Source organism: Nelumbo lutea, chromosome 2, assembly GCF_056320005.1.
Source record: "Nelumbo lutea isolate HS-2025 chromosome 2, American lotus-T2T, whole genome shotgun sequence".
Classification (NCBI taxonomy): domain Eukaryota; kingdom Viridiplantae; phylum Streptophyta; class Magnoliopsida; order Proteales; family Nelumbonaceae; genus Nelumbo; species Nelumbo lutea.
This window is the reverse complement of record NC_142685.1, coordinates 43,232,463-43,244,660: the sequence shown is the minus strand read 5'-3', so window position 1 is coordinate 43,244,660 and position 12,198 is coordinate 43,232,463. Positions and strand designations below refer to the sequence as shown.

At 50.2% G+C, this 12,198-nt stretch overlaps 1 pseudogene; it reads right to left on the bottom strand.

Annotated features, from left to right (window-relative positions):
• Positions 1-787: 787 nt before the first annotated feature.
• On the bottom strand, positions 788-11,905 carry LOC148870214 (OVARIAN TUMOR DOMAIN-containing deubiquitinating enzyme 3 pseudogene; annotated as a pseudogene).
• Positions 11,906-12,198: the final 293 nt, after the last annotated feature.

Genomic DNA, 12,198 nt, shown 5'->3' with positions numbered 1-12,198 from the left:
CGGTTGAAAATCACATCACACTTAGGTTCAATTTAGAATAGAAAAATTTTATTCACTCTATGATAGATGGCCATCATGTGGGATCTACGTATGGTAACATATGGAACCAAAAAGTGGGGCCTACATATGAAGCTGACCACTCTCGATCGGCTACCCACCGAACACCACCGCGGTGTATTGGGATATGGTACCAAAAAGAGGGGCCTACATATGATAAGAGAGATTTTCTTAATGTACAACTGTAATATAGGAATTTCAGGTGAGACCTATATGTAGGAATTCGCTTTATATTTTAGGGTGAATACAAAATCTTCCTTTGAAATTTCTTATAATCATAAAATCCTCTCGTATAGTTTTATTTTAATAAAAATCTCCTTAAAATTTTTAAAAAATTAACAAAAACCTCCCTTTCATCATTATCATTGATCCAACGGAAAACGTTTAATCTATGCATAAAACTTTTTCAAATACCCGTTTTACCCTTTTGCAAAATGGGCACTAGTGAAGAACGGATTACACCGATCAATAGGTCAACTCTCTTCTTTAGTCCAAGGAGGCCCTTGAGTCGGAGATCTCTTGCTCGACAGCCCAAAACCAATTAATGGCCGAGAAGAAACTCTTTGAATATGAGATGATAGCTGTCGAGGCCGAGCAGTGCCTTACTTTGGTTTTCGTCTCTTCTCAACTCCACCAACAAGCGGAGCGGCTTAAGAACCAAATTCGGAGAGAGAATGAACGAGTGAGGGCCAAGGGTGCTGAGCCTTCAAAGCTAAGATGGAAGAGAATGCTAGAGATGAGGAGAGACAGAGAGAAGTTGTGGAGATGAAGTTGACACGACAACAGAGAGAAGATCATAATGGTCCCTACCACTGTACAAAAGCCTTACTACCTTGGTTTTCCCTTTGATGTCTTGCTGAACTCAGCTCCATACTCTCCGATAGGAAGAAAACTAGTGCCCCATCCTCCCACCCTATGCTCATGCTCTGTTATGTAAACAATGATTGGCTAGCTGCTGGCACAACTTTGATAACACCAATAATTCAGATTCTCCTCCCAAAAAATCAGATTTTTTAATGTGTTGCTCAGAGATTCATCTACAGTAATTGCAACAAATGCTTCTTCATACTGACTCTGTTCTTTATCATCATAACATATGACCTTTTTATGGTGCGCAATTCGGCCGGTCCTAACTGTCAACGATCTTGCCTTTGATTGGAGCAACGGGGAGTCTGAAACAGAGAAGATGAGGGAACTCCGAGGGAAACCCGGTGAGATTGCTCCGAAGCTCAAGTTAGTATTTTCTCAAAGGCAAGATAAAACCAGATGGCACAAAGTTCACATACATTGTTGTTGGGGGTAGGGGTCTTTTATAACCACTTCGCTACACTCACTCCGAGGCTTCTATCAGGTTGGGTATGATTACTTATGTTCTTCTGCCAGTTCGGGTGTCATCCCTTCTGCTGGGACAAAACCGCCACTTCTCCTTGTCAGAGTCGTCTCTATAATTGGGGATGGCGGTGGTAGGCGGCCGTTTGAAGTGCGACTGTCAAGCGTCAAATCCCAAGTCAATCAGGTGTGCCGCCTCTGGACACGAACTTCCTCGGTGTCAGGCGTGGCACGACTGTTCAGTTCGGCGTCCTGGAGGTGAAGTGCTGGAGTGGTGAGCGAGGTGAAGTCTTGAGTTCGGATAGAGGTGTGTCCCAAACTGCCATGGGGCAGGCCAGTTTGGGTTACTGCCCTTTGTGCTTGGCTCGGGGACTAAGGGAGAGTTCGGGCTCCTTGTAGGGAGTTCGGGCTCTAGTAGGGAGTTCGGGCTCCTAGTAGGGAGTTCAGACTGTTGGTAGGGAGTTCGGACCGCTGGTTCCTCCCTATGGTGCTTGCGCCTTGGGCACATTGTTGCGCCGAACTGTTGCCTTTGCCACGTGTTGCGTAATTACGAGGTTGGGCCAAATCTTCCTTCATCAATTGCCCCCCACTCCCCGTGCTAAGGGTCATGCCCTGGCGTGGGGAGTTCGCGAGGTGGCAGGTGGATTTGTCCCGTACTTCGAATTTTAAGGTGCGTTGCCAGGGTTCTTTGGGTCTCTCGAGCGCCCAAAAGGCAGGAGACGTGCCTACTTGCTTACAAATGTTGACAGACGTGGCGACGCACGCTTATTTCAAATTTCAAAAAAGCGCGCCGCTGGGAGACGTGACATCGGGTCTTTTCGAATTTGAAAAAATGTGCCACTACCGTTTGAAAGGCGATGAGACATGCGCTGGCGTTCTGTCAGTTTCAGAAAGACGTGCGTTGTCGTCTTATCAGTTTTAGAAAGACGTGCGCCGATGTTTTGTTAGTTTCAGAAAGACGTGCGCCAATCACATCTCAATCTCAAAGGACGTGTGGTCAGCGCGAACGCGGGCCGTCGGATTGGCTCTGATTCTCGGTTACTGTGGGTATAAATAGTGGGGGACCCCAGTCGCTTTGTCACTTCTGTGTTTTGCTTCTTGAGCTCGCGTCTAGGCTTTTAGTTCGCCTTCAAGGTTTTTTGCTTGTTCCAGTTTTCGAAGTCTGTTCAAACTTTTTTTTGAGTGAGTACTTTCCTGGAATCCACCTTTTCTCCTTGATGTCTAGCTTGGATAGCCCAGGCGGTTCTACAAGTGGATCTGATGCAGGTTCTACGAACCGAGTTGCATCCCCCGATGGCCTTAGCAAACCTGAGGTAGAACTTGAGGAAGAGTTTGAGCCCGTAGGCCGAGCCGCTTCGGGTAGTTTGGCGTCTACCTCTAGTCGAGGTCGGATGTTAGACAGGTTTGGTCCTTCGACCATGACGCCTGAGGGGCTCCAATCCCTTATTACCTATTACAACTTACCTAGGGAGTACGCCTATTTCATTCCTTCGGGTAGCTTTCCTTGGGACACGGTCCTAAGGAGATCGTGATATTCCGAGAGCAGCTCGCTGTGGGGCTGCGACTGCCTTTCCACCCCCTTCTTGTCAAGGTTATGAAACACTTCGACGTTACTGTTGGCCAGCTTCACCCGAACTCCATTCATAACTTGGTGGGGACGATCTCCCTATTTTGCGAACAGGGCTTTCCTTTAGACTTGGAAATATTTTCTTCTATCTTGATGCTTAAGAAACAAGCGGGTCCCCTTCCTACGTGTAGGCAAGCGTATTACCTGTCTCCTTGCCCGGGTTTTAATCTCTTGCACGAACTTCCCAACAAGGTCCCGGTGTGGAAACGGGACTACTTCGGGGTGCAAAGTGTAATAGGGTGGCCTTTTCAGACCGGGTGGGGGATGGCTGCCCCTGACTCCGGTGTTACGCTTGACAAAGAGACGGTGAAGGGCCTCCGGCAATGGGCACGGCTAGGGCTAAAATGCCATCAGTATCTGATGGAGGCCAAGCTCATTGCGGCCAGCCTGAGTTCGGGTAGGTTCCTTGCTCAGAGGTTTCTTGTTTTGCTTTGTTCTTTCAGTTTTTTCTGATGCCGAACTCTTTTTTGCAGGTGTGATGGACTTAGAAAGGACTTGCGGTGGGCACTTGTTCCAAGGCATGAAGAGGAGGAAGCGAGTCGCCAAGCGAACTCGTGCTGAACTGCCCTAGGATCGGAGCCTCATGTATCAGACTACCCGTCAGAGGATCCCTCCAGGGAGCCCGAGTTGGCTCTTTCAATGCAAGAAGCGGCAGGGGCCCCTTATGCCGAGACTACTCACACGGGGGCTCCCGCCTACTCTAGTGCTCCTGCTTACTCTAGGTCCGCTTATACGCGAGCTGGGCCCTGAGGCTCGGGAGCCCAAGGGGAATTTAGGAGCGTACTGTCGCCGAACTACGCTCTTCAGAAGAGTAGGGAGGCCACCTTCCCCGAGGAGATTGCAACGTGGACCGATCTTCCTTTGAACCAGGTCGCCTGTCGTGCTACTACTCATGCTATGGTGGTGAGTCAAATTTCTTGTCGGGCTTCTTTGTTTTTATCCCTCTTGTTGTCGTTCTCTTAATCACTTGTTCTTTTCTTTCAGTATGTGAACTCTTCTATTCATGCCTTGGCGGCCCAGGTGGAGAGGAGCTCGAGGCAGGCGCGAGCTGCTGAAGAGGCTTTCTGTGCCACTGAGGCGACTACCCGAGCTGCTGAGGTGGCTGCTCGTGCTACTGAGGAGGTTGCTCGCGTTGCTATGGCCAGGAAGGCGAGGTCTCAGAGAGATGCCGAGGCCATGGAGGTGGTTGTGAAGCACATGACGGACCTGAGGCTGGATCTACAGCATCAAGTCGAATACCTTCAGGAGGACATAAGGGAGAGAATGTAGATCTTTTCCCAAGGCATCGAAGATGCCAAGGAGAAGGTCATTGATGAGTACATCGCCTCGCCGCACTTTGATGACCTCATGGTGGACTCATACAAAAGGGGATTTAAACTGAGCCGGTGGATGATTTGGAACACATACCCTGAGCTTGATATCAGTGCCATATCCACTTCGCACATAACTCAGGAGATGGCCAATGCTACTAATGGTGAGCCAGATTTTGAGGGTGAGGCAGGACCTTCGGGTATCATTGAAGTGCCTTCTGATGATGAAGAAGTAGCTTTGGGCCAATGAAATGCAATTTTTTTTATGTACTCTCCTTTATTTTGTAATGGAATGACTTTTCTTTTGGTTAAGTGTTGGTTGTTCTTTCTCCCAAACTGACCATATTTTCTGAACTGACCATACGCCCAATCTGTTTCTTGCCTGGGTTACTACACTCGCATGAGTCTTTGGCTGACTTTTCTTTGCTTGCCTATGCCGAGGTTCCTCCGTTAGCTCGGCATCCTAGCCCTTAGGCTCTTGTAGCGATTTCGTCCACTTTGCTTGGTGGTCTATAGGTAGTATCGCCTTAAGTTGACGATGTTTCCCCTCTAGCGCTCTCTTTACTCTGTAGGGCCCTTCCCAATTTGGTCCAAGTTTACCCACATCGGGTTCGAGCATCATAATCTTACAGAGAACCAAGTCGCCGACTCAAAAGCTCCACTTCTTTACTCTGGCATTGTAGTACCGAGCTACTTTCTGCTGGTAGGCCACTGTCCGAATGTGCGCGAGGTCTCTTACCTCATTCAGTAGGTCGAGGTTGGTACGTAACTCATCTTCGTTTGTCTGATCGTCATATGCTTCTAGTCGTAGTGTAGGTATTTCGATTTCTGCTAGGATTACCGCTTCAGTGCTGTAGGTGAGGTTAAAGGGGGTCTTTCCCATGGCGGTTTTTTCTGTAGTTTGATGAGCCCATAGAACACTTGGTAGCTCGTCCGCCCACAACCCTTTAGCTCAGTTTAGTCGTGCTTTCAGTCCGCGAAGGATGGCTTTGTTCATTACTTCTATTTGACCGTTTGCCTGCGGGTGCACGACCGATTTCTTGGAACTTGATATCCTCGAACTGTTTGCCATTGTCGGAGATCAATACTCGAGGTAGCCCAAAGCGACATACTATGCTCTTCCAAAAGAAGTTTTGTATGTTTCGGGCTGTAACTGTTGACAGAGGTTCAACTTCTATCCATTTTGTGAAGTAATCTACTACCACCAGTAAGAACTTTCTCCCACCTGTTGCTGGCGGGAATGGGCCCAGGAGGTCGATGCCCCATTGAGCAAAGGGCCATGGGCTGGTGAGGTATTTGAGGTCGGAAGCATGCTGATGGTGGATATTGGCGTGCTTCTGACACTTGTCGCATTTTCTGACGAGCTCGTCGGCTTCTGCCTTCATCTTGACCAATAGTATCCTTGTCGAAGTCCTTTTTGGGCAAGGGCTTTGCCCCCCAGGTGTCCGCCACACAGTCCTTCATGAGTGTTGCGGAGTACGAGCTTGGCTTCAGCAGGTCGCAAGCAACACGAATAGGGGAGCGTGTAGGACCGTCGGTACAGTCGTTCATCTATTATGACGTATTTGGCTGTCTGGCGCTGCACCCTCTTGGCTGCATTGCAGTTTGCAGGGAGGGCTCCATCTAGCAAGAAGCTCGCGAGTGGGTCAATCCAACTCGGCTCTGCTTCAAAGATGGGATCGACCTCCTCTGCCCCACCGAGAATGCTAGGCTGAGGTAAGTCCTCTATGTACACGGTTCTCATGGCGTTGTGACTCATGCTGGCTAACCAAGATAGGGTGTCGACTTGAGTGTTCTCTGACCTCGGGATTTTCCTGATGAAGTGTGACTAGAAGTTGAGCAGAACCTCCTTTACTTTTGCCAAGTATGCGATCATGGAGAGCTCGTGTGCTTCGTATTCGCCCGTAACCTGGTTGACCACGAGCTGGGAATCACTGCAGATAACTATGTGCTTTGCTCTTACCTTTTGCGCCAAGTTCATCCCGACTATCAATGCCTCGTACTCTGCCTCATTGTTGGATGTCGCAAACTCAAAGCGTAGTGCGTATTCCAATTTCGTGCCACCCGGGCCGCATAGGACTATTCTAGCCCCGTTGCCCTACTGGTTCGAGGAGCCATCTATGTGAAGGATCCAGGGCTCCTCATCCCAATTCGCGCTTGGCCTAACCAGGAGAGATGCCACACTGGCTGCTACTTCATGGGGTTCAGACTCTATTGGCTTGGGGGCTCCGGGTTTACCTAAACTGGGTATGTCGGGCTCAACCGGCCCAGGAGCTTCGAGGCTGAATGTGCACTCGGCGATAAAATCCGCTAAGGCTTGGGCCTTAATGGCAGTTCTTGGCTTGTACTAGAGGTCGTACTCGTTGAGCTTGATGGCCTACTTTGTCAGCCGACCGGAAACCTCGGGCTTGAGTAAGACTTGTCTCAGAGGTTTGTCAGTCAAGACGATGACGGTGTGAGCCTAGAAGTATGGGTGGAGTTTCCGAGCTGCAATTACCAGTGCGTATGCTAGTTTTAATATCTGCAGGTATCTCGTCTCTGCTCCCTGCATAATTTTACTAACATAATAGACGGGCCGCTGGACCCGATCTACTTCTTTTATTAGTACCGAACTGACCACCTCATCGTTCGCCGAGAGGTACAGTTCTAAGACCTCACCCTCCTAGGGCCTAGCTAAGGTTGGCATAGAGGCGAGGTAGCTCTTTAGCTCGTTGAACGCGAGCTGGCAGTCTCGGGTCCATTCGAACCCTTTGCCTTTGATCACCTTAAAGAAAGGGAGACAGCGGTCTGCCGATTTGGACATGAAGCGGTTGAGAGCGGCTATGCGGCCGTTTAGCCTCTGAACCTCTTTTACTTTTCGGGGTGGTCTCATATTTAGGATTGCCTTTATCTTGTCCGGGTTGGCCTCAATACCACGCCGATTGAAAATGTACCCTAGGAACTTACCTGAGGTGACACCGAAGACACATTTGTTGGGGTTCAGTTTCATGCTAAATTGATGGAGAATTTGGAAGACAGAATCTAAGTCTTGTATTAATTCCTGTGAGAACTGCGTCTTGACGACCATGTCGTCTACATAACATTCTATTTTCATGCCAATTAAGGGCCAAAAAAGCTTATTTACAAGTCTTGGAATGTCGCCCCAGCATTCTTCAGTCCGAAGGGCATGACCTTGTAGCAGTACAGGTCGAACTCGGTTATGAAGCTGGTTTTTTCCTCACTGGACTGGTCCATCCTGATTTGGTTGTAGCCTGAGTAGGCATCCAAGAAGCTTAACAACTCATGTCCCGAGGTCACGTCCACTAGGCGATCAATTCGGGGGAGGGGGAAGCAGTCTTTTGGGCAAGCTCGGTTTAGGTCGGTGTAGTCGACGCACATGCGCCACTTGCCGTTTGCCTTTTTCACCAGCACTGGGTTGGCTACCCAGCTCAAGTAATAAACTTCCCTTATGAAGTCTGCTGCGAGGAGCTTTTCGACCTCCTCGTCGACCGCCCTTCAGCGCTCCGGGGCTAAGTTGCGTTTCTTCTGTCTAATGGGTCAGTTCGGTTCGTAGAGGCTCTTTGACGGAAGCACCGATCTGTAGCGTTCGAGCTGGATCTGTAGTTGAGGTCGGGATCGCGACCATTTCCTCTATAGGCGAAGCTCGTTCCTCGCCCTACTCCGTAGGCCGCTCCAGTTCGAGGTCGTCGGCTGCCTTGGTTTTTCCCTTCAGGGTGGCAACATAACACTTGCGGGACTAAAGCTGGTCACCCCGCGCTACCCCCACACCGAAGTCTATGGGGGACTTCATTGCCAGATAATAGGTGGAGACCACTACCCGCAGAATATGCGTAATTGGCCACCCTATTATGGCATTGTATGGGGAGGAGGTCGTGACCACCAGGAAATTGTGGTTGAGTCTGACCGCGCAAGGCCATGTGCCGACTTCCACAAGTACTGTTATCTTCCCGAGGGGCCTGACTTCCTTTCCGCTGAAGCCCACCAGAGGAGTGTTTGCGGGCTTCAGCTCGCTTCTCTACAACTGTAGCTGGTCAAATGCCGACTTGAAGAGGATGTCCGCCAAACTACCTGAGTCCACAAGTACGCGCCGGACTTCGAAGTCGTTGATCCTCTGTTTTATGATGAGCGCGTCATCGTGGGGGTAGTGGACACCTTGCACGTCGTCTTCCATGAAAAAGATAAGTTCTTCTGTCTTCAGCCTCTTTGGAGGGTTCTGTTCTTCTCGGGCTGCCTCGCGAACTGACGTTCGTGCTGTTGCCGAAGTGCACCCTGCTACCACCGAACCTCCCACTATCACATGGATGGTTCCCCGAATTGGCCTCTCTTCTGGAGGTTGTCGCTGCAAAGCTTCGACCGGTCTACTTCTGGATTCGGGGGCATCCTTTCCATGCTCCCCTTGCCGACCTGCATTATTATTATTATCATTATGTTGTACAAAATTCTCAAGTATCCACGACGGATAAGCCCCTCTATCTCGTCTCGGAGATTACTGCACTGTTTGGTACTATGATCGTGATCTCTATGAAAACTACTGTATATATTTTTATTTCTCTCGTTTGGATTACTCTTTAGGCGAGGCGGCCACTTTACGTATGGGGCGTCCTTGATCGTCATCAAGATCTCAGTCCGCCTTGTGTTTAACGGCGTGTAATCCATCTGAACTGCTAAGGGTGCTCGAGACGGCTGGCTTGGCTTCGCCTCCCGGGCCTGGTTTCTTCTGTCGCCTGGGTTGGGGGCTCACCTTCTCTTTTTCTTTTCTCAACCCCGCCTTCGATTCTTTGGTTGATTTCTTCCTCTATTCTCATGAACTTGTTCGCGAGCTTGAGGAAATCGGCCACCGTCGTGGGCTAGCTGGCCACCATGTGCCATTTGAACTCCTTGTGCGTTACTCCTCTCTTGGCCGCCGCGAGCTGTACTGCGGGGTCTAATCGCGGTATCTGCAAGCATGCTTCATTGAACTGCTTGATGTAGCCCTAGATGGATTCTCCTTCCCTCTGGACTACTCCGAAGATGCTTTCCTCAGTTCTGGGGCACTGCTTGCTAGTAACGAATTATGCAGTGAAGACATGCATGAACTGGGTCCAGCTTCTTATTGACCCAGGGGCTAGGTTCCTATACCAGGTGCGGGCCACCCCCCTAAAGGTGGTGGTGACGACCACACACATGCACGATTCACTGGCCCTAGCGAGGTGTATTTGGGACTGGAAAGCATCGACGTGGTCGTTGGGGTCAAATGACCCATCATACTTGTCTAAAGGTGGAAGTTTGAAGTCTCTGGGCATGGAGACTGCCAGGAGTTCTGATGCGAGGGGGGAAGGAACTAAGAGAATTGGGGCAGCTTTTACCTCGTCCGAGCTTGTCTCTTCCTTACCTCTAAGCTCGGGCAGGACACGGGTGGTAGTTCGGTGACTTCGTCGGCACCTTCGCTGAGCGGGCCTGGTACTGGCGCTGCTGGCCTCTATGTTGCCGAGCTCGATTGGCCCGGAATGTTGGTAGTCTGCTGCTAGGGCACTAAACCGATTCTCCGTGAGCGGGAACTCAGGCTTGGATCGCCGAGGTGCTGACTTTGCGGGCGAGGTTCCCGACCCCCCCGCGAGCTGTGAGGCAGGGGTGATTTTCCTTTCATTTCGGCCTGGGGATGAGGCCTGGCTATTAGGGGGGTTCTGGAGTTGGGAGGCTTCTCCTCGGTGAGGGCGTCCACCCTAAGGAGAGGCCTTAACCGGCTTCGGAACAGGGTGCTGAGGTGGAAGAAGTGACTAGTTTAGGGGTAGCTGAGGGAACTGTTGCTAATAATGGTGTTGAGAGAGGTGGTGTAGTACTTGGTGCTGGTGGAGTTGATGCTACTGAAATTATTGCATTTGGGCTTGCATTGCTCGCATGCATTGCATTAGGTCGTCCAGCTGGTTCTGGCAGGTCGCCAGTGGGACAACAGTTGGTTCAACAAAAGTTGTTTCAATAGGGAGTGGAAGAGGGATGTTCAGGGCTGGAAGGTTTAGGGGCGCCACGCGCATTCAAGCTGGGGATCCCATCCACCGGGAGGGGGATGGTGAACTGTCCGATGCACACCACGGGGACTTGGAGTTGTTCCCTGGTGGTGTTCGTTTCTGTGCCATGTCTGGCATTGCTGGAAGAAGCCATGGGTGTTGGAGTTTTTTTTGGAAGAGGAGGAGGTTATGAGAGTTTTTTAGAGGGAGGCTTTTAGAAGCGTTCCCACAGACGACGCCAATTGATGGTGCGCAATCCGGCCGGTCCTAGCTGTCAATGACCTTGCCTCTGACTGGAGCAACGAGGAGCCTGAAACAGAGAAGATGAGGGAACTCCGAGGGGAACCCGGTGAGATTGCTCCGAAGCTCAAGTTAGTATTTTCTCAAAGGCAAGATAAAACCAGATGGCACAAAGTTCACATACCTTGTTGTTGGGGGTAGGGGCCTTTTATAACCACTTCGCGCACTCACTCCGAGGCTTCTGTCAGGTCGGGTATGATTACTTCTGTTCTTCTGCCAGTTTGGGTGTCATCCCTTCTGTTGGGACAGAACTGCCACTGCTCCTTGTTGGAGTCGTTTCTGTAACTGGGGATGGCGGTGGCAGGTGGCAGTGGCAGGCGGCTGTTTGAAGTGCGGCTGTCAAGCGTCAAATCCCAAGTCAATCAGGTGCACCGCCTCTGGACACGAACTTCCTCGGTGTCAGGCGTGGTACGGTTGTTCAGTTCGGCGTCCTGGAGGCAAAGTGCTGGAGTGGTGAGCGATGTAAAGTCTTGAGTTCGGATAGAGGTGTGTCCCGAACTGCCATGGGGCAAGACAGTTTGGGTTACTACCCTTTGTGCTTGGCTTGGGGCCTAAGGGAGAGTTCGGGCTCCTTGCAGGGAGTTCGGGCTCCTAGTAGGGAGTTCGGACTGCTGGTAGGGAGTTCGGATCGCTGGTCCCAATGGTGTTTGCGCCTTGGGCGCACTGTTGCGCCGAGCTATTGCCTTTGTCACGTGTTACGTAATCACGAGATCGGGCCAAATCTTACTTCATCAACAACCATCCGCAATTCATCTACATCATCTCTCCTTTCCCGAGGAGTAAGAGTAATGCCCTTGTTGATAGCCATTCCTTTCACCGGTGCTCGAAACAAACAACCGCCATTCCTAGTAACTTTTTGAACAGAGAAATGCTCCACCTTCTTCAATGCTGGTGAAATTCCACCCAAAGACGATCCTATTCTAGCGAAGAACCGGTGACCACCACCACCGATAAACGGTGATGGATATCTCGGACATATCATACTAGAAATCAGAGTAATTGGCGAAGAGGCGAGCTCGAATACAGAAACTCCCTGTTTCAGCTTTTGCAGAGAACCTCGTTCAAAGGCTTGCCCACCATAATGGTGAGAACACTTCGAGAACTGAAGAAAGCGATTGCTGATGTTATCAGGGAGAAGGAGCAAATTGAACGGGCCAGGATTGATGGAGACCGTGAGATTGTTCCATTGAAGAAATCTGTAGAGGCCCTCACTGCAGAATTTGGAACTCACATAATCCATCATTAATCCAACCATAGAAGGCAAAAAGACTGGTATTAATATATTCCGTATTCAGCCAAATTAAATAAATAAGCAAAATCGTATGATAAGGGTCGGTTCTCCAATTAGATCAGAGCAGGCCTGGTCCCATCGAAGCAAAAGATTTGACGGGAAGGGACCATTTTTGGAAAGTTAAAAGTAGAGAGACCATGAGTTAAGCGGCAGCGAGGTTGAACTGAAAGAGACAAGGATCGATGATGGGGAGGGGGGATTCGGTTACCTGCAGGTTGGGGTGAAAGCACTGGAATGCCGAACAAGATGAACTTTTTACCAGTAGCGAGGGAGTGAATGGAGGAGATATTTTGGAGGTCG